Here is a 26895-nt window from a genome sequence, read left to right as displayed (position 1 = left end):
CCTGTCCTGCTTCCTGTGTGCTTTCCGAACGGACGTTCAGTGCCGCTGGAGATTTGGTGACGAACAAAAGAGTGCATCTGTCCACAGACTCTGTTGACCAGCTGACTTTCATCAAAATGAATCAGTCCTGGATCAACAAGAGCTATCAGGCCCCTGATGCTGATGTAACAGATTGAATTTCCTAGGGGTCTGCCATCCCTTGAAGACTGCATGTGCTACCTATCCTAGTCCTCTACCTTGATTCTGCTAGCTTCCAACAATGTTTTTGGTTTAGGTCACTGCCAACTCCCAAGGCCTAATTTTTCTGCACTTGTATGACAGGTGCATACAATTTAAATGTCGTATGTCATTTTTAACAGCAGTCCCTGTCCCTGTGCCCTGCTAACTGTGAGGGGTTACGGTGTTCAGGCACCACCAACACCAAAGGCCCAATTTTTCTGCACCTGTATGTCAAGCACATGCAATTTCAAATTTGTATGTACAGTATATATGTATATGACATTTTTTGCTTTAGAAATGTCAGTATAGCTGCAGCAGGCTACATACATCGTACAGATGCACTACTTTACAGGCACATTCAAGGGACCCCCCCAGGCACGATATTTGAAGGAATGTTTTCATTTTTATAGTTTCACTTTAAGCCTCATTAAAATCAGTAAATCAGTGCTCCTTTAACAACTTCCCGATCAGATCTAAATCTACGTCGGTCTCGCGCAAAAAGCTAGGGGGCGAGCACATGCCACCAGCGGTGCGCTACCACCCCCACTCGGCAGCGGGGAAGCTGATGCATGGGTCAGGCAGCTCCGATTGCCGCCTGACACCCGCGATCGCTCCCCGCTGAGAGAGAAGAACGGTCGGATAATGTAAACACAGCTGACCGTTCTTCTCTCTGAAATGATCACAGAGCTCATGTGATCCTTCTATATAGGATCACATGTCTCTATGGTCATTTCACAAGCCACGCCCCCCACAGTTAGAATCACTCCCCTAGGCTCACGTTTAACTCCTTGATCACCCACAGGGTTAACCCCTTCCCTGCCAATGTCATTATTACAGTGACAGTGCATATTTTTAGCCCTGATTACTGTAGTAATGTCACTGGTCCCCCCAAAAGTGTCAAAAATGTCAGTTAGGGGTCCGATCTGTCCGCCGCAATGTCGGAGTCCTGCAAAAAAACGCAGATCACCGCCATTACTAGTTAACAAGAAAATTACATAAATCTTTCTTCTAGTTTGTAGACACAATTGCACAACTTTTGTGCAAACCAATCAAAATACACTTATTGGGATTTTTTTTTTACCAAAAATATGTAGCAGAATACAAATTGACCTAAAATGCTGAAAAAATAGGATTTTTTTTTTCCTTTATTGGGAATGTTATATAGAATGTGAAAAGAAAATAATATATATATATATATATTTATTTTTTTTTTCAGAATTGTCGCTCTTTTTTTGTTTATAGCACAAAATCTAAAAACCGCAGGGGTGATCAAATACCACCAAAAGAAAGCTCTATTTGTGGGTAGAAAAGGACATCAATTGTTTTAGGGTACAGCGTCACATGACTGCGCAATTGTAACTTAAAATAAGGCAGTGCTGAATCACAGAAAATGGCCTGGTGAGAAGAAGTTAAAGCATTGCCTATGGTTAGTAAAATTTACGACATTTGTGGCGTGCCCAATTTTAGAGCGGCTGGGGTGGGACAAATTTAGATATTGGGGAGGGGGGGGGGTGTCTGATTTTATTCTTGCCTAGAGCAGCACAAAACCAAAATCCACCACCAATGCCCCGGGGGTCTCACACTGCACCCCCCCTCCCCCCGTAATGTAAGCTCTCCTGTATGTTGAATGGTGGAAATGTTACTGAGAAGATACAAAACGTGTCTGACCATCCTGAGGCTAAATTCCTCGTATTTCCTACATTTCCTGTCGGAATAAAACATTTACGTAGGCGGGGTCTTATCCCGCGTGTGGGCGGGGTCTTATCCCGCGTGTGTGCAGGGTCTTATCCAGCGTGTGGGCAGGGTCTTATCCCGCGTGACCCGTATATAAGGTCCGTTTATTTGTGTGTGAATTGCAGGATGTGTATTGGGAAGAAGGAGACGGATTTCCTCACCTGAACGCCGTTCCGGAATTTCTGAAATGGGCGATATATAAAAAAGATGAAACTGTTTAATATAAGGAACATGGAGTTCTTCCCCGCAACTCCTGTAATTGGAAAGAGCGATATTGATTTCAGACTTGTCACAGGAAATGACCACTTAAAAATGACACTTTACACTTTAATCCGCCGCGGCCGGCGAACGCACATAAAACTTCCACAAAGCAAACACGGCTCTGCGCAACTTAAAGTGACCCCGTCATGGCAGGACCATCTCTATACACAAGGCAGCCTGTAAAAGAAGAGGCAATACACTTACTATTCTGGGGGAGTGTGTGTTGAAAAGCCACGGCCTTCCTGTATATACAGTATATCACAAAAGTAAGTACACCCCTCACATTTCTGTAAATATTTTATTCTATCTTTTCATGTGACAACACTGAAGAAATGACACTTTGCTACAATGTAAAGTAGTGAGTGTACAGCTTGTATAACAGTGTAAATTTACTGTCCCCTCAAAATAACTCAACACACAGCCATTAATGTCTAAACCACTGGCAACAAAAGTCAGTACACCCCTAAGTGACAATGTCCAAATTGGGCCCAAAGTGTCAATATTTTGTGTGGCCACCATTATTTTCCAGCACTGCCTTAACCCCCTTGGGCATGGAGTTCACCAGAGCTTCACAGGTTGTCACTGGAGTCCTCTTCCCCTCCTCCATGATGACATCACAGAGCTGGTGGATGTTAGAGACCTTCCCCTCCTCCACCTTCTGTTTGAGGATGTCCCACAGATGCTCAATAGGGTTTAGGTCTGGAGACATGCTTGGCCAGTCCATCACCTTTACCCTCAGCTTCTTCAGCAAGGCATAAATGTGTGTGTATTTATATATATATATATTGTAAGGGATTAGCTCGGTGGTAGGCGTGGATGACCCCTTTGGGGGTGCGTTTTCACAGAGAGATAGCCGACAAGTGCTTGCAAACAAACAGTGTGGTTTATTAAATGGTGTTTTCTTCACCAGGCTGTATGCAGCAAAACATCCAAAATAAAATAAAACACAAAATAAATCCTTGCCTCTGTGGGCGGCTACCTTCTCACAGCTGGAACCTACCTAAGAAGTCTTTCCAACCTACTGTTGGGCCGACACTGCTGATCCTACAGCAGACACTCAAATGTCCATTTGTTTGCTTTTCACACAGCACAAACATTGTCCATTGTTAACAGGATCCTTTACTCTTCAGATTCTTCACATTGAACACAGTTCATTTAACAGGTCCCTTTACTCTTCACACTCTTCACATGGAACACTTCTCTTCACACTCTTCACATGGAACACTTTGTCTTCTCACCTTTGAGACGTCTTCACTCGTGGTTACCCTCCTTAGCTTCACATCGCTGTAGGGGGTCTTCTCCCATGCTCACCAGCTTGTCGGGAGGCACACATCCGACTGTCCCCCTCTCCCAGCCCACACGGCGACAGGCGGCAGCAGTCCTTCTCCCATGCCCACACGGCGTCGGGAGGTACACATATGTCTGTCCTCCTCTTCCCAGCTCACACAGCGACAGGAGGCAGCACTCAATAGATTTTCTCTGGACAAATTATAGAGTCCTTGATCTCCTCATTCTGAACAGCTGAATGGTTTTCAACTTCCTGCTGGCTCTCTCTGCAGCCAACACCCTATAGTATCAGTGAACTTTCAAAGCAGGTGGGAATGTGTCTCCTCTCAGTGACTACATTCCCAGATTTACCTGACTTCCTGTCACATACCCCCCCCTCTTGTTTCAACCCTAGGGTTGGGACACATATTTCCAGGCACGCATGTGTCAGGCACTGCTGACTCACTGATAAGCCTCCTATTATCCTCAAGCTTCCGGATGAAACTGTTTTGTCATCTTCATTGACAGATTTCTCATAAATGCCACACAGTTTGTCTCTCATCTCATATACACATTCTTCAACTGCATTTTTGGCATCATTTTGCTCCTTCTCGTTTCTGTCATCTTCATTGACAGCTTTCTCATAAATGTCAGACAGCTTGTCCCTCATAACCGTCTGTCCAATCCACCATGGAGGACCGTGATCCATAGGCAACTCAATTGGGCTAGTCTTAATGTCTTCAACATTCTTAAGACGCCTCTCTCTGCAATCCATAAATGTTTTCCACAAAACTTTGAGAACCTTTGCTTCACTAAGCTTTGTTCCAAGTAGGGACTCTTGACATCCCTCTGTGACTTGAGTTGCCTCTCCATACATCTGTACACAATCATTGACTTTTTGTTGTAAAAGGGAATGATCTTCCTTCTTGAGCTTTGCTTGCTCTAAGATGCTGTGCAGAGGATTTTCCAATTGAGACAACAGGCTGTCACACATTTCTTCAAAGTGACCCCTGTTCCTTTTCCCAGAGATATCAATATCATTCAAACATTTCATATTCATAGGCAGATCTGAAGCATTTGCACTCATCAACTTCTTAAACTTTTCGCCCTCCTGAGCGAGTCGCAGTAAAGGCCTACTATTTGATTTGATATTCAGTTTATATTTCTTGCCAAACTCTTCACAGAAGTAGCCAACCAGAACATCATCAACTTTCCTTCCACCAACATCGGGGTTAAAGGCAACAACACAGTTGAACCCAGCGATCTGGGTGGTATCCATTATAGACCTCCTCTCTGCATCAGTGAAGAAGCATGGAACTGCAACACATTCTTTTACAGGTTTCTTCAATGCACTTTCTGCTAAACTATTTGACCGCTCAAGGTCACCTAGTTCTTTTTCTCTATCTGAATTCCACATGGAATGCATCTCAAGATCACGATCAAACTTCTGCCACCCGTCTTTCACCAGTTCCATTTTGGAAACACTCCCTGAAAGGCACTTATTCATTTGCTTCACGTTTTCACCAACAGCCTTAGTTTTCTCCACTAGGTTTTCAGCCTGAACTGAGAAATCATCACATTTCTTACTCAGCTCCTTTGTTTGCTGAAGCTCTAATGATACATTTTCCAATGCTTGAAGTTTTTGAAGGAACGGTTTATTCCAAAGGGGTGATTCAAGCCACATGTCGTCACATTTCTGAGGCTCACTCAGGACAGACCCCAAAACACTGATCCTTTTAAAAACTGCATCAGGCACACTATCCCCTCTTTGGGACAGATCCTCTGTTGCCTGGAATTCCTCTTCCAGTTCCTGCAACGGAATCTTCATCTCTTCTACTTGCTGTTCTAAGGCTCGCTTAGACTTTTCTAGCTCCTGAACGCTTTTCACAACATCATCCTTGGAGCTGACCAATTCTTCCATTTCTGTACGCAGCTGTTTAACACTTTCTAGTTCAGCCTTACACTCTAGAGCTTCCTCCAAAGAGCGAGCCAAGAACAGGGCTTTGCTCTCGTTATCACGCACCTCCGTTTCTGCACGTGCGCGTTCTTCTGCATATTTTGCAGACACAGTCTTCTCTTCACCAAGCATCTGATCAAACTTCTTTTTCACATCTTCAACACACTGTAATGAACCAACGCTTTCTTCCATGCGTTTTTTCATATCCGCTATCTGAGCTTGCAATGTTGCGACTTGCTCTGATAGGTTTTTCTTTGCTTCCGCCTCCTCTTTTAATTGTTCCAGGAAGCCATTTTTCTCATCTTCCATTTGTTTGAGCTTTGTGCTAAAACTCAGCCTTTGACACCTCTCTTCCTGTAAGAGTTCCTGCGTGTCTTGCAGCTGCGATTCCAAGATAGAAAAATCTTCCGCAATTTCTCTAGATTTGCTGTCTGCTTGAGAAAGCTGATTTGTAACATTGTCCAGCTCAACCTGCAGTCGGTTTGCCTTCTCTGACAGCTTAGCACACAATCGGTCACCTTCTGACACCTTCACTTGCGATTCCAGAAGCTGTGCCTCTACTTTTTCCCTCTTATGTTCACAATCTCCTTTTCCCTGCATAAGAGCCTTCACCTCATTGGCTAGTTTCTGGGAATAAGACTGTAATTCTGCCACACAGGCTTCTTTCTCCTTTAACTGCTGCTGGACACGTTGGGCTTCCCCTTTCCAACTTTCACAGTCCGCACGCCATTCATTTACCACATTGCTCAAAGTAGTGAGCTCATACACAGTACTCAGTAATTTAGCCTCTCTTTCACTTTTCTCGTTGTCGCTGAGAGACAATGTCGTTTTCAGAGCGACATTCTGTTCCTGCGACTCCTGCAGGTCTATTTTTGTAGCTCCCAAAGACTGAAGACTTTTTTCCAGCTGATTACGCAACTCCAACATATCAGCCATACTTTGCTTCTGCAAAGTCTGAATTTCACTTTCCTTTTCCATGAGGATGGTATCTTTCTCCATTATAGTCTCTCTGCGTTTTTGCAACTCGACCAAAAGAAGAGCAGTGGATTCTTCCCACTGTAACACATGAGACTTGAGTAGTTCATTCATTTCCTGCAAGTTTCTATGCTCCATTTTAAGCAATTCCAAGGCTTGTTCCTTTTCTTCCATTTTCCGTTGCAAGGCATCCAACTCAGCCCTGCACACATACTCGGTTTCCTCCAAACCGATGGCCTCCATTGGCTGCTGGCGTCTCTGTTTCCAGCCTGCCATGCTCTCTTGATGAGCCTTTTGTTGAGCTGCAAAGCTCCGCTGAAAATCCGCATTTGCCTGCTGTTGAGCTGCATTTGCCTGCTGTTGAGCTGTATTTGATATAATCAGTTGTTTCAACATCTCCTCCATTTTGAGCTTACTTTTCATCTGAGCACACTGCGTCTCCATAGCAGTTTCATCAGTGTTGCTAGGGACAACAACCTTCCTCTTTAGTAGACTCTCTTTAGGCATGGATGGGGCTGGTTCAGACGGTAACATCCCCTCCATCCATAGAATCCGGTCTCTCATTTCATCTATCTTTGCATTTTTCAGGCGTTTGGATCGCCCCATCTTCAATAACTCCACAAACAAATTTTTCACAGTCCAGCAAAAAATTTTGAGACCACTGTCTCTTTAACACATGTAGTTTTTCTCTCTCTTGCAAGATCTCTTTTCCTGCGCACACAGTTTGTGCAGTCACTTGCACCAGACACAACAAAGTTCATCAAAAAATTTTGAGACCGCTGTCTCTTTAAAACACTTTTTTTTTTTTTTCTGTCAGGATCTTCTCTCCTGCACACATAGATTGTGCAATCTCATGCACCAGACAAAGTTCATCAAACATTTGCACTTCCTTGCAGGGATCTCTGCTTATGCCCGCATCCTCCACCATATGTAAGGGATTAGCTCGGTGGTAGGCGTGGATGACCCCTTTGGGGGTGCGTTTTCACAGAGAGATAGCCGACAAGTGCTTGCAAACAAACAGTGTGGTTTATTAAATGGTGTTTTCTTCACCAGGCTGTATGCAGCAAAACATCCAAAATAAAATAAAACACAAAATAAATCCTTGCCTCTGTGGGCGGCTACCTTCTCACAGCTGGAACCTACCTAAGAAGTCTTTCCAACCTACTGTTGGGCCGACACTGCTGATCCTACAGCAGACACTCAAATGTCCATTTGTTTGCTTTTCACACAGCACAAACATTGTCCATTGTTAACAGGATCCTTTACTCTTCAGATTCTTCACATTGAACACAGTTCATTTAACAGGTCCCTTTACTCTTCACACTCTTCACATGGAACACTTCTCTTCACACTCTTCACATGGAACACTTTGTCTTCTCACCTTTGAGACGTCTTCACTCGTGGTTACCCTCCTTAGCTTCACATCGCTGTAGGGGGTCTTCTCCCATGCTCACCAGCTTGTCGGGAGGCACACATCCGACTGTCCCCCTCTCCCAGCCCACACGGCGACAGGCGGCAGCAGTCCTTCTCCCATGCCCACACGGCGTCGGGAGGTACACGTATGTCTGTCCTCCTCTTCCCAGCTCACACAGCGACAGGAGGCAGCACTCAATAGATTTTCTCTGGACAAATTATAGAGTCCTTGATCTCCTCATTCTGAACAGCTGAATGGTTTTCAACTTCCTGCTGGCTCTCTCTGCAGCCAACACCCTATAGTATCAGTGAACTTTCAAAGCAGGTGGGAATGTGTCTCCTCTCAGTGACTACATTCCCAGATTTACCTGACTTCCTGTCACAATATATATATATATATATATATATATATATATATATAGTCAGGTCCATAAATATCGGGACATGGACACAATTCTAATCTTTTTGGCTCTATACACCACCACAATGGATTTGAAATGAAACAAACACGACGTGCTTTAACTGCAGACTTTCAGCTTTAATTTGAGGGTATTTACATCCAAATCAGGTGAAAGGTGTAAGAATTATAACAGTTTGTATATGTGCCTCACACAGCACACAGCCATTAATGTCTAAACCGCTGGCAACAAAAGTGAGTACACCCCTAAGTGACAATGTCCAAATTGGGCCCAAAGTATCAATATTTTGTGTGACCGCCATTATTTTCCAGCAGTGCCTTAACCCTCTTCTTTAGCAAGGCAGTGGTCATCTTGGAGGTGTTTGGGGTCGTTATGTTGGAATACTGCCCTGCGGCCCAGTCTCTGAAGGGAGGGGATCATGCTCTGCTTCAGTATGTCACAGTACATGTTGGCATTCATGGTTCCCTCAATGAACTGTAGCTCCCCAGTGCCGGCAGCACTCATGCAGCCCCAGACCATGACACTCCCACCACCATGCCTGACTGTAGGAAGACACACTTGTCTTTGTACTCCTCACCTGGTTGCCCCCACACACGCCTGACACCATCTGACACCAAATAAGTTTATCTTGGTCTCATCAGAGCACAGGAGATGGTTCCAGTAATCCATGTCCTTAGTCTGCTTGCAGTGGCGGCTGGTGAAGTTTTAAGATGGGGGGGCGCAAGACCCCGCCCTTCTATTTTGGCCCCTCCCATTTCTCAGAAGCCACACCCCTTATAGACCCCACCCATTTTGTCCCCTGTATTTTGCTTGCGTGAACCAATTCTCCCAATATATCACATATTAAGGGCTCCATCAGTACTAGTATATCCCATAATAGGGAGCAGGGGCCCTATTATGGGATACACTGACAGAGTGGCACAAACCCCACAGTACAGGCCCCTTGTACAAACCCCACAGTACAGACTCCCTAGCACAAACCCCACAGTACAGGCCCCTTGTACAAACCCCACAGTACAGACCCCCTAGCACAGACCACACAGTACATGCCCCCTTTCAATGTAGTGACCAGTGTACATGCCCCCTTTCAATGTAGTGACCAGCGTACAGGCCCCCTTTCAATGTAGTGACCAGTATACAGGCCCCCTTTCAATGTAGTGACCAGTATACAGGCCCCCTTTCAATGTAGTGACCAGCGTACATGCCCCCTTTCAATGTAGTGACCAGCGTACAGGCCCCCTTTCAATGTAGTGACCAGTATACAGGCCCCCTTTCAATGTAGTGACCAGTATACAGGCCCCCTTTAAATGTAGTGACCAGCGTACATGCCCCCTTTCAATGTAGTGACCAGTATACAGGCCCCCTTTCAATGTAGTGACCAGCGTACATGCCCCCTTTCAATGTAGTGACCAGCATACATGCCCCCTTTCAATGTAGTGACCAGCGTACATGCCCCCTTTCAATGTAGTGACCAGCGTACATGCCCCCTTTCAATGTAGTGACCAGCGTACAGGCCCCCTTTCAATGTAGTGACCAGTATACAGGCCCCCTTTCAATGTAGTGACCAGTATACAGGCCCCCTTTAAATGTAGTGACCAGCGTACATGCCCCCTTTCAATGTAGTGACCAGTATACAGGCCCCCTTTCAATGTAGTGACCAGCGTACATGCCCCCTTTCAATGTAGTGACCAGCATACATGCCCCCTTTCAATGTAGTGACCAGCTTACATGCCCCCTTTCAATGTAGTGACCAGCGTACATGCCCCCTTTCAATGTAGTGACCAGCATACATGCCCCCTTTCAATGTAGTGACCAGCGTACAGGCCCCCTTTCAATGTAGTGACCAGCGTACATGCCCCCTTTCAATGTAGTGACCAGCGTGCATGCCCCCTTTCAATACAGTGACCAGCGTACATGCCCCCTGCAGAGGTATGGCAGTGGGAGAGATGGGATCAGGCAGAGGGATGGTGGTGGGAGAGATGGGATCAGGCAGAGGGATGGTGGTGGGAGAGATGGGATCAGGCAGAGGGATGGAGGTGGGAGAGATGGGATCAGGCAGAGGGATGGAGGTGGGAGAGATTGGATCAGGCGGTGGGCGGGATGAGATCAGGCAGAGGGATGGAGGTGAGAGAGATGGGATCAGGCAGAGGGATGGCGGTGGGAGAGATGGGATCAGGCAAAGGGATGGCGGTGGGAGGGATGAGGGCATGAGGCAGAGAGGGATGGCAGTGGGAGGGATGGTCATGGGATGAGGCAGAGCAGAGGGGGGTGGCGGTGGAAAGGCTGGATGGATGGATGGTCATGGGATGAGGCAGAGCAGAGGGGGATGGCGGTGGAAAGGCTGGATGGATGGATGGTCATGGGATGAGGCAGAGCAGAGGGGGATGGCGGTGGAAAGGCTGGATGGATGGATGGTCATGGGATGAGGCAGAGCAGAGGGGGATGGCGGTGGAAAGGCTGGATGGATGGATGGATGGTCATGGCCCATGATGACCATCCATCCAGCCTTTCCACCGCCATCCCCCTCTGCTCTGCCTCATCCCATGACTCATGGGATGAGGCAGAGCAGAGGGGGATGGCGGTGGAAAAGCTGGATGGATGGTCATGGAGGACTGACAGGACAGGAGGACCACGAGGACTCACCGGTGGTGATGTCTTCTTCCAGCAGATGACCTCCGGTGGTCTGGTCTCCTCTCCGGTGCCGCCGTCACTCCCGTCCGGTGTCCACCCGACTCCATCGTCCGCGGTCCGGTCCACTGCTGCGAGTGACGTCAGCGGGGTCAGCGTTGGATGTCCTGGATGCTGTGATTGGTCCAGGCTGGAGGCTGGACCAATCACAACCAGGAATCCACGAAGTGGGGGTTTCCAAGGAATCTGCCTTGCGCCCAGGTTACGCCCCCCACGCCCCCCAGAAGGCAGCCAATCGGCGCCTCTTCTGGGTGGTAACCCCACCCCCCCACCCCCTCCACATCGGCTGGCGGCGGCGGCGGCGAACGCAATTTTTTTTTTTTCAAACTTTATTGCTCGTTTTGCAATCTTTTTTTTTTTCTTCCTTTTTTCAGGGGGGGCGGCGCCCTGGCGCCCCCTATGCACCGGCCGCCACTGTCTGCTTGTCTTCAGCAAACTGTTTGCAGGCTTTCTTGTGCATCATCTTTAGAAGAGGCTTCCTTCTGGGATGACAGCCATGCAGACCAATTTGATGCAGTGTGCGGCGTATGGTCTGAGCACTGACAGGCTGACCCCCCACCCCTTCAACCTCTGCAGCAATGCTGGCAGCACTCATACGTCTATTTCCCAAAGACAACCTCTGGATATGACGCTGAGCACATGCACTCAACTTCTTTGGTGGACCATGGGGAGGCCTGTTCTGAGTGGAACCTGTCCTGTTAAACCACTGTATGGTCTTGGCCACCGTGCTGCAGCTCAGTTTCAGGGTCTTGGCAATCTTCTTATAGCCTAGGCCATCTTTATGTAGAGCAACAATTCTTTTTTTCAGATCCTCAGAGAGTTCTTTGCCACGAGGTGCCATGTTGAACTTCCAGTGACCAGTATGAGAGAGTGAGAGCGATAACACCAAATTTAACACACCTGCCCCCCATTCACACCTGAGACCTTGTAACACTAATGAGTCACATGACACCGGGAGGGAAAATGGCTAATTGGGCCCAATTTGGACATGGTCACTTAGGGGTGTACTGACTTTTGTTGCCAGTGGTTTAGACATTAATGGCTGTGTGCTGAGTTATTTTGAGGGGACAGTAAATTTACACTGTTATACAAGCTGTACACTCACTACTTTACATTGCAGCAAAGTCTCATTTCTTCAGTGTTGTCACATGGGAGGGGTGTACTTACTTTTGTCAGATACTGTATTTCCAACTTCTGGATGTACAGAATATCTACTCCCCTCCTGCTACTGTCAGGGTGCCAGGAAACCAGATCACACGAAGATGCAAGTAAAATAAAGCAGTTTATTAATGCAACAATAATGAATCAAGATCAACCAGGGTCAAGTTTGGAAGCGGGAAGTCATCCAAGCTGAGATAGACTCCAGGGGTGGGTAGTCTGCCAAAGCCGGGTCGTCGTCTGATGCGGAATCCAGAGCCAGGAAGGTTGTAAGCCTAGCCAAGTCATGCATGGAGAAACCACAGAGACCAGAGGACTGCTAGCAGTGATGCACCTTGGAGCACAAACACAAGGGCAAGGTCTGCAACCCATCAGGTGATAGATATAGTCAGGTGTGCAATATCATCACTGAGCGACGCCCAGGCAGCAGACAAGTGATAATGCAATCAGAGTTTATAAGAGACAGCAGTCTGCACATGTCCAAGATGGCTGCCAACAGGAAGGCAAGGTAAGACCTTGACAGCTATACACTGTGCTACCTCCTGAAAGCTCATACATTTGTAGAAAGGTGCAGTCTGTAGTTTTCACTGTAGGTGGCGCTCAATGGCAGCAGCAATGCGGTAGGAGAAGGAAATTGTAAGTTACTTGGTTCCTCAATGATTTCCTGCAGTCACAGGGAGACAGTGACAGTGATCTGATTGAATGCTGACACCCCATGTGACTTTGGCCGCCATCTTGGGTGAGGGCAGAGCCTATTTAACCCCTTGCCAACCACGCTTTAGCCAAATGACGTGGCCAGCCCGTTCTGGGAGGCCGTCATATGATTGCACCCGCCAAGCAGCGTGATCCGGAGGACACCGCTGTTCACTGATTATGGTAAAGAGCGAATCAGCGGCTTTTTACCATGTGATCAGCTGATGACGATGTAAACAGAAGCCGGTTATCAACATTCCTTTCCACACGCTGGCAGCATGAGGAGAGGGGAGGAGAGCCGAAAACCAGCTTCTCTAAAAGGGACATGTACACTGATAATGAGGGCACTGATTTTCAGAGTCCTGATTATCAATGCAATCCCAACAGTGCCCATCAGTACCTCCTTATCAGTCTCACCTATCAGTGCCGCCTACCAGACCCACCTACCAGTGTCCATCATTGCCACCTATCAGGGCCCATAAGTGTAGCCTATTAATGCAGCCTCATTAGTACCTCCTCATCAATGTCACCTATCAGTGCCGCTTACCAGTGCCCATCAGTGCCACCTATTAGTGTCCATCCATGCCACCTATCAGTGTCCATCAATGTAGCCTATCAATGCAGCCTCATTAGTACCTCCTCTTCAATGTCACCTACCAGTGCCGCTTACCAGTGCCCATCAGTGCCGCCTGCCAGTGACACCTATCAGTGCCCATCAATGATGCCTATCAATGCAGCCTCATCAGTGCCTCCTCATCAATGCCCATCAGTGAAGGAGAAAAATTACCTGTTTGCTAAATTTTATCACCAACTATGAAAAAGTTTTTATTTTTATTTTAAATGTTCGGTCTTTTTTCTTTTATTTAGCAGAAAATAAAACCCCAGTGGAAAATAAATCCCACCAAAAGAAAAGCGCTATTTGTGTGAAAAAAATGATAAAATGTCACATGGGTACAGCGATGCATGACCGCGCAATTGTCATTCAAAGTGTGACAGCGCTCAAAGCTGAAAACTGGCCTGGGCAGGAATGTGGAGGGGAGTGCCCAGGAGGTGGGTGGTTAAGGCCCTGGCACCCTGCTGTGGCACACATTGTGTGAGGGGTTAATGTAGGGACAGTTTCCGTGATGGTCAGGGTCAGTGAATAGCGGCAGGGAGAGGTTCCAGAGAAGTAGGGAAAGTGCAGGGACTATGCTGGGTCCTCCTAAGAAGCCCCCCTTTGGGTGTAGACCAGCAGGGCCACATTCTTCTCCTTGTGGCGGATGCTGTCGGCATCTTCATGTCTTCAGACTGTTACAATTGTCTGCAGCTCCAGACGGGCGTTCCTCCGCTTGGCCTGTCTGTACATTGTCTGCAGCTCCAGACGGGCGTTCCTCCGCTTGGCCTGTCTGTACAGTGTCTGCAGCTCCAGATGGGCATTCCTCCGCTTGGCCCGTCTGTACAGTGTCTGCAGCTCCAGATGGGCGTTCCTCCGCTTGGCCCGTCTGTACAGTGTCTGCAGCTCCAGATGGGCGTTCCTCCGCTTGGCCTGTCTGTACATTGTCTGCAGCTCCAGATGGGCGTTCCTCCACTTGGGCCGTCTGTACATTGTCTGCAGCTCCAGATGGGCGTTCCTCCACTTGGCCCGTCTGTACAGTGTCTTCAGCTCCAGATGGGCGTTCCTCCGCTTGGCCCGTCTGTACATTGTCTGCAGCTCCAGATGGGCATTCCTCCGCTTGGCCTGTCTGTACATTGTCTGCAGCTCCAGATGGGCGTTCCTCCGCTTGGCCCGTCTGTACAGTATCTGCAGCTCCAGATGGGCGTTCCTCCGCTTGGCCTGTCTGTACATTGTCTGCAGCTCCAGACGGGCGTTCCTCCGCTTGGCCTGTCTGTACAGTGTCTGCAGCTCCAGATGGGCATTCCTCCGCTTGGCCCGTCTGTACAGTGTCTGCAGCTCCAGATGGGCGTTCCTCCGCTTGGCCCGTCTGTACAGTGTCTGCAGCTCCAGATGGGCGTTCCTCCGCTTGGCCTGTCTGTACATTGTCTGCAGCTCCAGATGGGCGTTCCTCCACTTGGGCCGTCTGTACATTGTCTGCAGCTCCAGATGGGCGTTCCTCCACTTGGCCCGTCTGTACAGTGTCTTCAGCTCCAGATGGGCGTTCCTCCGCTTGGCCCGTCTGTACATTGTCTGCAGCTCCAGATGGGCATTCCTCCGCTTGGCCTGTCTGTACATTGTCTGCAGCTCCAGATGGGCGTTCCTCCGCTTGGCCCGTCTGTACAGTATCTGCAGCTCCAGATGGGCGTTCCTCCGCTTGGCCTGTCTGTACAGTGTCTGCAGCTCCAGACGGGCGTTCCTCCACTTGGCCCGTCTGTACAGTATCTGCAGCTCCAGATGGGCGTTCCTCCGCTTGGCCCGTCTGTACAGTATCTGCAGCTCCAGATGGGCGTTCCTCCGCTTGGCCTGTCTGTACAGTGTCTGCAGCTCCAGACGGGCGTTCCTCTGCTTGGCCTGTCTGTGCATTGTCTGCAGCTCCAGATGGGCGTTCCTCCGCTTGGCCTGTCTGTACATTGTCTGCAGCTCCAGATGGGCGTTCCTCCGCTTGGCCCGTCTGTACATTGTCTGCAGCTCCAGATGGGCGTTCCTCCGCTTGGCCCGTCTGTACATTGTCTGCAGCTCCAGATGGGCGTTCCTCCGCTTGGCCTGTCTGTACATTGTCTGCAGCTCCAGATGGGCGTTCCTCCGCTTGGCCCGTCTGTACAGTATCTGCAGCTCCAGATGGGCGTTCCTCCGCTTGGCCTGTCTGTACAGTGTCTGCAGCTCCAGACGGGCGTTCCTCCACTTGGCCTGTCTGTACATTGTCTGCAGCTCCAGACAGGCGTTCCTCCACTTGGCCTGTCTGTACATTGTCTGCAGCTCCAGACAGGCGTTCTTCCACTTGGCCTGTCTGTACATTGTCTGCAGCTCCAGACAGGCGTTCCTCCACTTGGCCTGTCTGTACATTGTCTGCAGCTCCAGACGGGCGTTCCTCCACTTGGCCTGTCTGTACATTGTCTGCAGCTCCAGACGGGCGTTCCTCCGCTTGGCCTGTCTGTACATTGTCTGCAGCTCCAGACAGGCGTTCCTCCACTTGGCCTGTCTGTACATTGTCTGCAGCTCCAGACAGGCGTTCCTCCACTTGACCTGTCTGTGCATTGTCTGCAGCTCCAGACGGGTGTTCCTCTGCTTGGCCTGTCTGTGCATTGTCTGCAGCTCCAGGCAGGCGTTCCTCCACTTGGCCTGTCTGTACATTGTCTGCAGCTCCAGACGGGTGTTCCTCTGCTTGGCCTGTCTGTACAATGTCTGCAGCTCCAGATGGGCGTTCCTCCGCTTGGCCTGTCTGTACATTGTCTGCAGCTCCAGACGGGCGTTCCTCCGCTTGACCTGTCTGTACATTGTCTGCAGCTCCAGACGGGTGTTCCTCTGCTTGGCCTGTCTGTACATTGTCTGCAGCTCCAGACAGGCGTTCCTCCACTTGGCCTGTCTGTACATTGTCTGCAGCTCCAGACGGGCGTTCCTCTGCTTGGCCTGTCTGTGCATTGTCTGCAGCTCCAGACAGGCGTTCCTCCACTTGGCCTGTCTGTACATTGTCTGCAGCTCCAGATGGGCGTTCCTCCGCTTGGCCTGTCTGTACATTGTCTGCAGCTCCAGACGGGCGTTCCTCCGCTTGACCTGTCTGTACATTGTCTGCTGCTCCAGACGGGTGTTCCTCTGCTTGGCCTGTCTGTACATTGTCTGCAGCTCCAGATGGGCGTTCCTCCGCTTGGCCTGTCTGTACATTGTCTGCAGCTCCAGACGGGCGTTCCTCCACTTGGCCTGTCTGTACATTGTCTGCAGCTCCAGACGGGCGTTCCTCCACTTGGCCTGTCTGTACATTGTCTGCAGCTCCAGACGGGCGTTCCTCCACTTGGCCTGTCTGTACATTGTCTGCAGCTCCAGACGGGCGTTCCTCTGCTTGGCCTGTCTGTACATTGTCTGCAGCTCCAGATGGGCGTTCCTCCGCTTGGCCCGTCTGTACAGTGTCTGCAGCTCCAGATGGGCGTTCCTCCACTTGGCCCGTCTGTACATTGTCTGCAGCTCCAGATGGGCGTTCCTTCGCTTGGCCTGTCTGTACATTGTCTGCAGCTCCAGACAGGCGTTCCTCCACTTGGCCTGTCTGTACATTGTCTGCAGCTCCAGACGGGCGTTCCTCCGCTTGGCCTGTCTGTACATTGTCTGCAGCTCCAGACAGGCGTTCCTCCACTTGGCCTGTCTGTACATTGTCTGCAGCTCCAGACGGGCGTTCCTCCACTTGGCCTGTCTGTACATTGTCTGCAGCTCCAGACGGGCGTTCCTCCGCTTGGCCTGTCTGTACATTGTCTGCAGCTCCAGACAGGCGTTCCTCCACTTGGCCTGTCTGTACATTGTCTGCAGCTCCAGACAGGCGTTCCTCCACTTGACCTGTCTGTGCATTGTCTGCAGCTCCAGACGGGCGTTCCTCTGCTTGGCCTGTCTGTGCATTGTCTGCAGCTCCAGACAGGCGTTCCTCCACTTGGCCTGTCTGTACATTGTCTGCAGCTCCAGACGGGTGTTCCTCTGCTTGGCCTGTCTGTACAATGTCTGCAGCTCCAGATGGGCGTTCCTCCGCTTGGCCTGTCTGTACATTGTCTGCAGCTCCAGACGGGCGTTCCTCCGCTTGACCTGTCTGTACATTGTCTGCAGCTCCAGACGGGTGTTCCTCTGCTTGGCCTGTCTGTACATTGTCTGCAGCTCCAGACAGGCGTTCCTCCACTTGGCCTGTCTGTACATTGTCTGCAGCTCCAGACGGGCGTTCCTCTGCTTGGCCTGTCTGTGCATTGTCTGCAGCTCCAGACAGGCGTTCCTCCACTTGGCCTGTCTGTACATTGTCTGCAGCTCCAGATGGGCGTTCCTCCGCTTGGCCTGTCTGTACATTGTCTGCAGCTCCAGACGGGCGTTCCTCCGCTTGACCTGTCTGTACATTGTCTGCTGCTCCAGACGGGTGTTCCTCTGCTTGGCCTGTCTGTACATTGTCTGCAGCTCCAGATGGGCGTTCTTCCACTTGGCCTGTCTGTACATTGTCTGCAGCTCCAGACGGGCGTTCCTCCACTTGGCCTGTCTGTACATTGTCTGCAGCTCCAGACGGGCGTTCCTCTGCTTGGCCTGTCTGTACATTGTCTGCAGCTCCAGATGGGCGTTCCTCCGCTTGGCCCGTCTGTACAGTGTCTGCAGCTCCAGATGGGCGTTCCTCCACTTGGCCCGTCTGTACATTGTCTGCAGCTCCAGATGGGCGTTCCTTCGCTTGGCCTGTCTGTACATTGTCTGCAGCTCCAGACAGGCGTTCCTCCACTTGGCCTGTCTGTACATTGTCTGCAGCTCCAGACGGGCGTTCCTCCGCTTGGCCTGTCTGTACATTGTCTGCAGCTCCAGACAGGCGTTCCTCCACTTGGCCTGTCTGTGCATTGTCTGCAGCTCCAGACAGGCGTTCTTCCACTTGGCCTGTCTGTACATTGTCTGCAGCTCCAGACAGGCGTTCCTCCACTTGGCCTGTCTGTACATTGTCTGCAGCTCCAGACGGGCGTTCCTCCGCTTGGCCTGTCTGTACATTGTCTGCAGCTCCAGACAGGCGTTCCTCCACTTGGCCTGTCTGTACATTGTCTGCAGCTCCAGACAGGCGTTCTTCCACTTGGCCTGTCTGTACATTGTCTGCAGCTCCAGACGGGCGTTCCTCCGCTTGATCTGTCTGTACATTGTCTGCAGCTCCAGACGGGCGTTCCTCCGCTTGGCCTGTCTGTACATTGTCTGCAGCTCCAGACGGGCGTTCCTCCGCTTGGCCTGTCTGTACATTGTCTGCAGCTCCAGATGGGCGTTCCTCCACTTGGCCTGTCTGTACATTGTCTGCAGCTCCAGACGGGCGTTCCTCCACTTGGCCTGTCTGTACATTGTCTGCAGCTCCAGATGGGCGTTCCTCCGCTTGGCCTGTCTGTACATTGTCTGCAGCTCCAGATGGGCGTTCCTCCGCTTGGCCCGTCTGTACAGTGTCTGCAGCTCCAGATGGGCGTTCCTCCGCTTGGCCCGTCTGTACATTGTCTGCAGCTCCAGATGGGCGTTCCTCCGCTTGGCCCGTCTGTACATTGTCTGCAGCTCCAGACGGGCATTCCTCTGCTTGGCCTGTCTGTGCATTGTCTGCAGCTCCAGACGGGCGTTCCTCCACTTGGCCTGTCTGTACATTGTCTGCAGCTCCAGACAGGCGTTCCTCCACTTGGCCTGTCTGTACATTGTCTGCAGCTCCAGACGGGCGTTCCTCCGCTTGGCCTGTCTGTGCATTGTCTGCAGCTCCAGACGGGCGTTCCTCCACTTGGCCTGTCTGTATATTGTCTGCAGCTCCAGACAGGCGTTCCTCCGCTTGGCCCGTCTGTACATTGTCTGCAGCTCCATACGGGCGTTCCTCCGCTTGGCCTGTCTGTGCATTGTCTGCAGCTCCAGACAGGCGTTCTTCCACTTGGCCTGTCTGTACATTGTCTGCAGCTCCAGACGGGTGTTCCTCTGCTTGGCCTGTCTGTACATTGTCTGCAGCTCCAGATGGGCGTTCCTTCGCTTGGCCTGTCTGTACATTGTCTGCAGCTCCAGACAGGCGTTCCTCCACTTGGCCTGTCTGTACATTGTCTGCAGCTCCAGACGGGCGTTCCTCTGCTTGGCCTGTCTGTGCATTGTCTGCAGCTCCAGACAGGCGTTCCTCCACTTGGCCTGTCTGTACATTGTCTGCAGCTCCAGACGGGTGTTCCTCTGCTTGGCCTGTCTGTACAATGTCTGCAGCTCCAGATGGGCGTTCCTCCGCTTGGCCTGTCTGTACATTGTCTGCAGCTCCAGACGGGCGTTCCTCCGCTTGACCTGTCTGTACATTGTCTGCAGCTCCAGACGGGTGTTCCTCTGCTTGGCCTGTCTGTACATTGTCTGCAGCTCCAGATGGGCGTTCCTCCGCTTGGCCTGTCTGTACATTGTCTGCAGCTCCAGACGGGCGTTCCTCTGCTTGGCCTGTCTGTACATTGTCTGCAGCTCCAGATGGGCGTTCCTCCGCTTGGCCTGTCTGTACATTGTCTGCAGCTCCAGACGGGCGTTCCTCCGCTTGACCTGTCTGTACATTGTCTGCAGCTCCAGACGGGTGTTCCTCTGCTTGGCCTGTCTGTACATTGTCTGCAGCTCCAGATGGGCGTTCTTCCACTTGGCCTGTCTGTACATTGTCTGCAGCTCCAGACGGGCGTTCCTCCACTTGGCCTGTCTGTACATTGTCTGCAGCTCCAGACGGGCGTTCCTCTGCTTGGCCTGTCTGTACATTGTCTGCAGCTCCAGATGGGCGTTCCTCCGCTTGGCCCGTCTGTACAGTGTCTGCAGCTCCAGATGGGCGTTCCTCCACTTGGCCCGTCTGTACATTGTCTGCAGCTCCAGATGGGCGTTCCTTCGCTTGGCCTGTCTGTACATTGTCTGCAGCTCCAGACAGGCGTTCCTCCACTTGGCCTGTCTGTACATTGTCTGCAGCTCCAGACGGGCGTTCCTCCGCTTGGCCTGTCTGTACATTGTCTGCAGCTCCAGACAGGCGTTCCTCCACTTGGCCTGTCTGTGCATTGTCTGCAGCTCCAGACAGGCGTTCTTCCACTTGGCCTGTCTGTACATTGTCTGCAGCTCCAGACAGGCGTTCCTCCACTTGGCCTGTCTGTACATTGTCTGCAGCTCCAGACGGGCGTTCCTCCGCTTGGCCTGTCTGTACATTGTCTGCAGCTCCAGACAGGCGTTCCTCCACTTGGCCTGTCTGTGCATTGTCTGCAGCTCCAGACAGGCGTTCTTCCACTTGGCCTGTCTGTGCATTGTCTGCAGCTCCAGACGGGCGTTCCTCCACTTGGCCTGTCTGTACATTGTCTGCAGCTCCAGACAGGCGTTCTTCCACTTGGCCTGTCTGTACATTGTCTGCAGCTCCAGACGGGCGTTCCTCCGCTTGACCTGTCTGTACATTGTCTGCAGCTCCAGACGGGCGTTCCTCCGCTTGGCCTGTCTGTACATTGTCTGCAGCTCCAGACGGGCGTTCCTCCGCTTGGGCTGTCTGTACATTGTCTGCAGCTCCAGACGGGCGTTCCTCCGCTTGGCCTGTCTGTACATTGTCTGCAGCTCCAGACGGGCGTTCCTCCGCTTGGCCTGTCTGTACTGTGCTGAACTTTTCTACAATTTATTTCCCCCGCTTGACCTGCGCACCACACCATGCAGCACCCAACCCACACACTGACATACAAGTCAGTGAAAGGAGCCACAGCTAAGGAACTAAGGAAGGTAGGTATGGACCATAAGGTGAGTACCTGGATAGAGAACTGGCTCCAGGGGAGAGTACAGAGGGTGATGATTAATGGGGAGTACTCGGATTGGGCGGGTGTGGAAAGTGGGGTCCCCCAGGGTTCTGTCCTGGGACCAATCCTGTTTAATTTATTCATAAATGATCTAGAGGAGGGGATATCTAGTACAATCTCAGTATTTGCAGATGATACTAAATTAGGCATGCCAATATCTTCTATGCAGGATGTGGAAATCTTGCAAGCGGACCTGAACAAAATAACGGGGTGGGCAACTACATGGCAGATGAGGTTTAATGTTGAAAAATGTAAATGCACTTGGGGGCCAGAAAGCAGAAAGCAAGCTACTCACTAGGGGGGGAACCTCTGGGTGAGTCTAGGATGGAAAAGGACTTGGGGGTACTGGTAGACAACAGGCTTGGCAGTGGCATGCAATGCCAAGCCGCTGCAAGCAAAGCCAACAGAATACTGGGATGTATAAAAAAGGGAATTCACTCCAGAAATAAAGAGATTATTCTCCCACTCTACAAGACTCTGGTCCGGCCACATCTGGAGTATGCTGTCCAGTTCTGGGCACCGGTCCTCAGGAAGGATGTGCTGGAACTGGAGAAAGTCCAGAGAAGGGCAACAAAAATAATTAGGGGAATGGAGGACATCAGCTATGAGGAAAGACTACAAGCACTGAACTTATTCTCTCTGGAGAAGAGACGATTGAGGGGGGATATGATATCAATGTACAAATACTGTACTGGTGACCCGAGCATAAGGAACAAACTATTCAGAGAAAGGGAATACAATAAGACACGTGGCCACTCACTAAAACTAGAGGAAAGGCGGTTTAACCTTAAAGTGCGTAAGGGGTTCTTCACTGTAAGAGCGGTAAGGATGTGGAATTCTCTTCCACAAGCAGTCGTATCAGCAGGGAGCATCGATAGTTTCAAAAAACTGTTAGATGGACACCTTAAAGACCACAACATACAGGGGTATACAATGTACAACATACAGGGGTATACAATGTACAACATACAGGGGTATACAATGTACAACATACAGGGGGTATACAATGTACAACATACAGGGGTATACAATGTACAACATACAGGGGTATACAATGTACAACATACAGGGGTATACAATGTACAACATACAGGGGTATACAATGTACGGCTAAAAGCAAACACACACACACATCATAGGTTGAACTGGATGGACTGATGTCTTTTTTCAACCTCACTAACTATGTAACTATGTAAGCTTGGGTAGGGGGAGCAGATATTCGACCCAATGGATGTATTGAATATCTTCAGTATCAGGAATAAGTGAAGTGACAACGTTTCCACCCATGGGTAGGTGACCTTTTCAATAGATAGACCCATCATCATTTTGTAGCTTCAGGTCTGCGGTGCTCTCTGCCTGCTGCCACATGGACAGCGCTGTGACTAAGGATGCCACCGCCCACACACAGGTTCCTCCCCCCAGTGAGCCAGAGGGAAGCCCCACCCACTGTCCAGGACTGCAGGCGGCACTGTGATTGACTGTGCAACCTGGGAGGAAAAAGACTGCTGGGAACCGCCTGGAACTATGGGGGATGTAGTCACCAGGGAACAGTTAAGGACTGGATGGGACTACAAGTCACATATAGTCAGAGATCTGCAGGAGGAAGAAAAGGAAGGGCAAGTTTCGGTTTGGGGCAGTCTCCTGGAAGAGTTACCATTAGAGTTTTCTTCTTCGATGTTCAATGACTGTGCTGACCCATCTACACAGATGACAGGGCTGGGACAAGGGGTGGGCACTGTGGTATTATGAGAGGTGGGTGGGGGAGGGGGCACCACAATGAGATTGAGGGGGGAGTAGATTTGTGCTGGGAGGGGGAATTTGGGGGGCGGCAGGGGGTGTGAATAGTTTTAGGAGGGAAAATTTGGGTGGGTGGGAGAGAAGAGGATTTGTGCTAGAAGAGGTGATATGATGGAGAGGGGAGGGGATTTGTGCTAGGAGGGATGATTGGGGTATTTTTGCTAGGTGTGGAAGTTAGGGTGGGGGGGATTTGTGCTAGGAGGGGGAATTTGGAGTGGGGGGGATGTTTACTGGGGGGGGGGGGTTGGAGGATTTGTGCAAAGAGAAGTTTTTTTTTTTTTGGAGGGGGGGGGGGTTTGATTTGTGTTGGGGGATTTGTGAAGAAAGGGGATTGGAGCTGGACGGGGGCATGGGGGGGGGGGGCAAAAAGTTGTGCTGGGAGGGGGGATTTCAGCAGGGTGGTGGATATGTCCTGTGAGGTAGGGGGGTTTTTGCTTAGGGGGTAAGCAAGCAGACTAGTGCTGTTTCTTTTTTGGGGGGGGGGGGATTTTTGCAGACATATAATGCTCATACATCTTGGGCGGGTTGTGGAATGCTCGCCCTGGGCTCTCGATGACCTTGTCCCAGCACTGCATGAGAGATCACCATTGCAGAGCCCTGAGTTGTCACCTACAATACGGGTTTCAGGTGCTGGGAGTGGGAGGAGCCTGCTTGTCGGTTAGAGACCACTAGCCGTAACCTCCTTACCCACTTCATTAAGGGAAAGTGTCGAATTACCTTAGGATAGAATTGGGTACTGTGGGATCCATTTAAACCTGAGTGCTGCAATGCAGGAATGTTGGGCCCCGGTGTTTTAACTACAGTGGCCAATCGGAAGGATTTGGAGAGAATGAAGGACTGTTGGCTTCCAGTACCTCCCCTTAGTAAGGACCTGTAGGCAGGTGCAGTTTGTCCTCCATCCAGTAGGTGGGGTTATGCTGCTTTACAGATCAATTATTATTTTGCACAGTCCATAGCATAGCTCACAACTTTTTGAGATGGGAACGAGGGACACCTATTAGCAAAAGTAGGTAGGCATAGGACACACCCCCTGCCACGCCCCCTTAAAGGAGACTTCTACACAAAAAATAATGATTAGTTAAACCCGCCAGTGCTTTTTTACCATTATTTTTATTTAAATCCGCTTTGAAAATTTACAAATGCAGCAATTTAGAAATTGGATGAAAGGTTTAGCACTGGGAAACACTTTTTGAAAGATAAATAATGCATTTTATATACAACTATATAGAAAAGACCAAAATGAGGGACAAATAAGGAGGAAAAAGGGACAAAGGAACAGTCCCAGCAATACAGATAAAATCCATACCAGACCTTTATCCGAGCAAATAGTCTGGCTGGCCAGGATAAGGAGGGGGGGGGGGGGCGAGCAAGTGCCATTAAGGCCGCAGGCCCCCATATCCCCCCTCATATGAATGGATATCGGGTACATCATACCCCTACCCATTCACCAAAAAAGTGTACAAACAAATATAGACAAAAGCCAGTTTTTGACAAGTCCTTTATTAAAAAATAAAAATAAAAAATAATGAGCTGTTTGAGATGTGACAGCTTTTTTATAGGAATCTGATGTCACGAGCGCCATAAACTATAATGGTCAGATACGCTCAAAACGGGCAGATGGATGTCATTGATGGAAAGGCTGGCCTGTCCTCCATAGACATCATTGGGGACGAAACACGTGGGCAGTGGCTTGGAGGTGACGTCATCATGTATGCACAGTCTCAAACATGGAGCGGTGTTTCGCTTTGGCCCACAGCTTGCCGGTATCTCACATTGCTGTATACTGACCTTTGTATGGTAATTGCATTATTTTAAATAAACATCACATATTATTCCTTGGCGGTCTTCACTATGGGATTTTGTTTATTTATGTTTGAGTATATGGATTCCCCACCTTCAGCCTCGGTTCACATTTATGCGATGCGGGAAGGCTGCGAATTCGCAGCCTGTTCCCGCATCGCACACGCACCCCCGGCAGTTCACACTGCCATATGCGATATGCTGGGGGTGTCAAAGTAATGTTAACGACACCCCCAGTTTGATCGCATATCGCAGTGCGATCGTGCAATTCGCACAGGATCGGATCGCACAAGTGTGAACCGCTGTGCGATCCGATCCTGATGCGGCTGCAAAAATGCCTCCTGTGCGTGTTTGCTGCGGCTGCGGTGCGAATTTAGCCATAGAAACTGTATGGCTAAACTCGCACCGCACAGCCGATCACATGTAATGTCGGAGCAGTGCGCTCCAATATTACATGCGAACCCGGCACACGCACAAGTGTGAACCGGGGCTAAGTCTGCCTTCCCCTCCATGACCTCCATCTGCCCGTTTTCAGCGTATCTGACCATTATAATTTATGGTTTTGGAATTCAGTAACAGGCGGATGGTGGTGGTGATGGTGACTTCCACTTTGGATCTTCAATCATATCACATCGCTGATTTAATATTGAATTCACCCTTATTTTTGGAATTTATATGGATTTGTACTTTTTACACATTTATTTGTATTGTTTTGCATTATTATTCATCCTTCAATTTTTAGGTACTAATTAGCGCGTTGTGAGCGCGTCGTGAGTGCGTTGTGAGCGTGTTGTGAGCGCGTTGCGAGCGCGTTGTGAGCGTGTTGTGAGTGCGTTGTGAGCGCGTTGTGAGCGTGTTGTGAGTGCGTTGTGAGCGTGTTGTGAGCGTGTTGTGAGCGTGTTGTGAGCGTGATGTGAGCGTGTTGTGAGAGCGTTGTGAGTGCGTTGTGAGTGCGTTGTGAGCGTGTTGTGAGCGCGTTGTGAGCGTGTTGTGAGCGTGTTGTGAGCGTGTTGTGAGAGCGTTGTGAGTGCGTTGTGAGTGCGTTGTGAGCGTGTTGTGAGCGCGTTGTGAGCGTGTTGTGAGCAAGTTGTGAGAGCGTTGTGAGCGCGTTGTGAGTGCGTTGTGAGCGTGTTGTGAGCGCGTTGTGAGAGCGTTGTGAGTGCGTTGTGAGTGCGTTGTGAGCGTGTTGTGAGCGCGTTGTGAGCGTGTTGTGAGCGTGTTGTGAGAGCGTTGTGAGCGTGTTGTGAGCGCGTTGTGAGTGCGTTGTGAGCGTGTTGTGAGCGTGTTGTGAGCGCGTTGTGAGAGCGTTGTGAGCGCGTTGTGAGAGCGTTGTGAGCGTGTTGTGAGAGCGTTGTGAGCGTGTTGTGAGAGCGTTGTGAGCGTGTTGTGAGAGTTTTGTGAGCGTGTTGTGAGCGTGTTAGCGCTGCTTTATTTTGTTCACATAATTATTTGACTGGTATCGCCGTTTGATAAGTGGCTTTTGTCTTTTGAGCGCAAATATTTTATTTGTTTTTTTTGCAGAAAAATGTTGCAGGAAACTCGGTGACTGGAATTGAGCAACAGCTAGACTTTGCTTTCATCAGTTCTTCCACATTAGCCCCACTCTACTGCAAGACATTTAAGTAAATAGAGTGAATCGACCCAGATATATGGGTTAATTATAGAGGACGGAGATCTTCTTCCACCCGTAATCCGCTCAGGAGAAAAAGAATTGCCGCACTTATCCCAATGGCTGCATGGCTGGCTAATTAATAACGCAGTGGAGGCCGGTGTGCGGACGCTGTAATGAAGCCATCGGGTACATTAGAAGAATAACGAGAGTCACTTTCATATCTAATAAGATAAAGATGTTAAAATGTCTTCAAAAATGAAACAAAAACAAACATTCTGCGACATCCTAATTGGTAATGATACGTTTTCTCAGTGCGCTCCACTTTTTGTATCTAAACCTCTATTTGCGCTCAGGATGTGTTTTTAGTGGATAAAAAGTCACCCATTAATTATAATGACGAGGAGAAGAACTAGCAAGGCGTTCACCTGTGCCGGAGCTTTCCATGAATTTTGCACTTTATTAATTAAGCCTGAAAATGTTATATCCACAATGCAACATCA

This window comes from Pelophylax lessonae, assembly GCF_965119305.1.
Source record: "Pelophylax lessonae genome assembly, chromosome: 4".
NCBI lineage: Eukaryota > Metazoa > Chordata > Amphibia > Anura > Ranidae > Pelophylax > Pelophylax lessonae.
The sequence above is the reverse complement of the archived record's forward strand: the minus strand, read 5'-3'. Positions refer to the sequence as shown.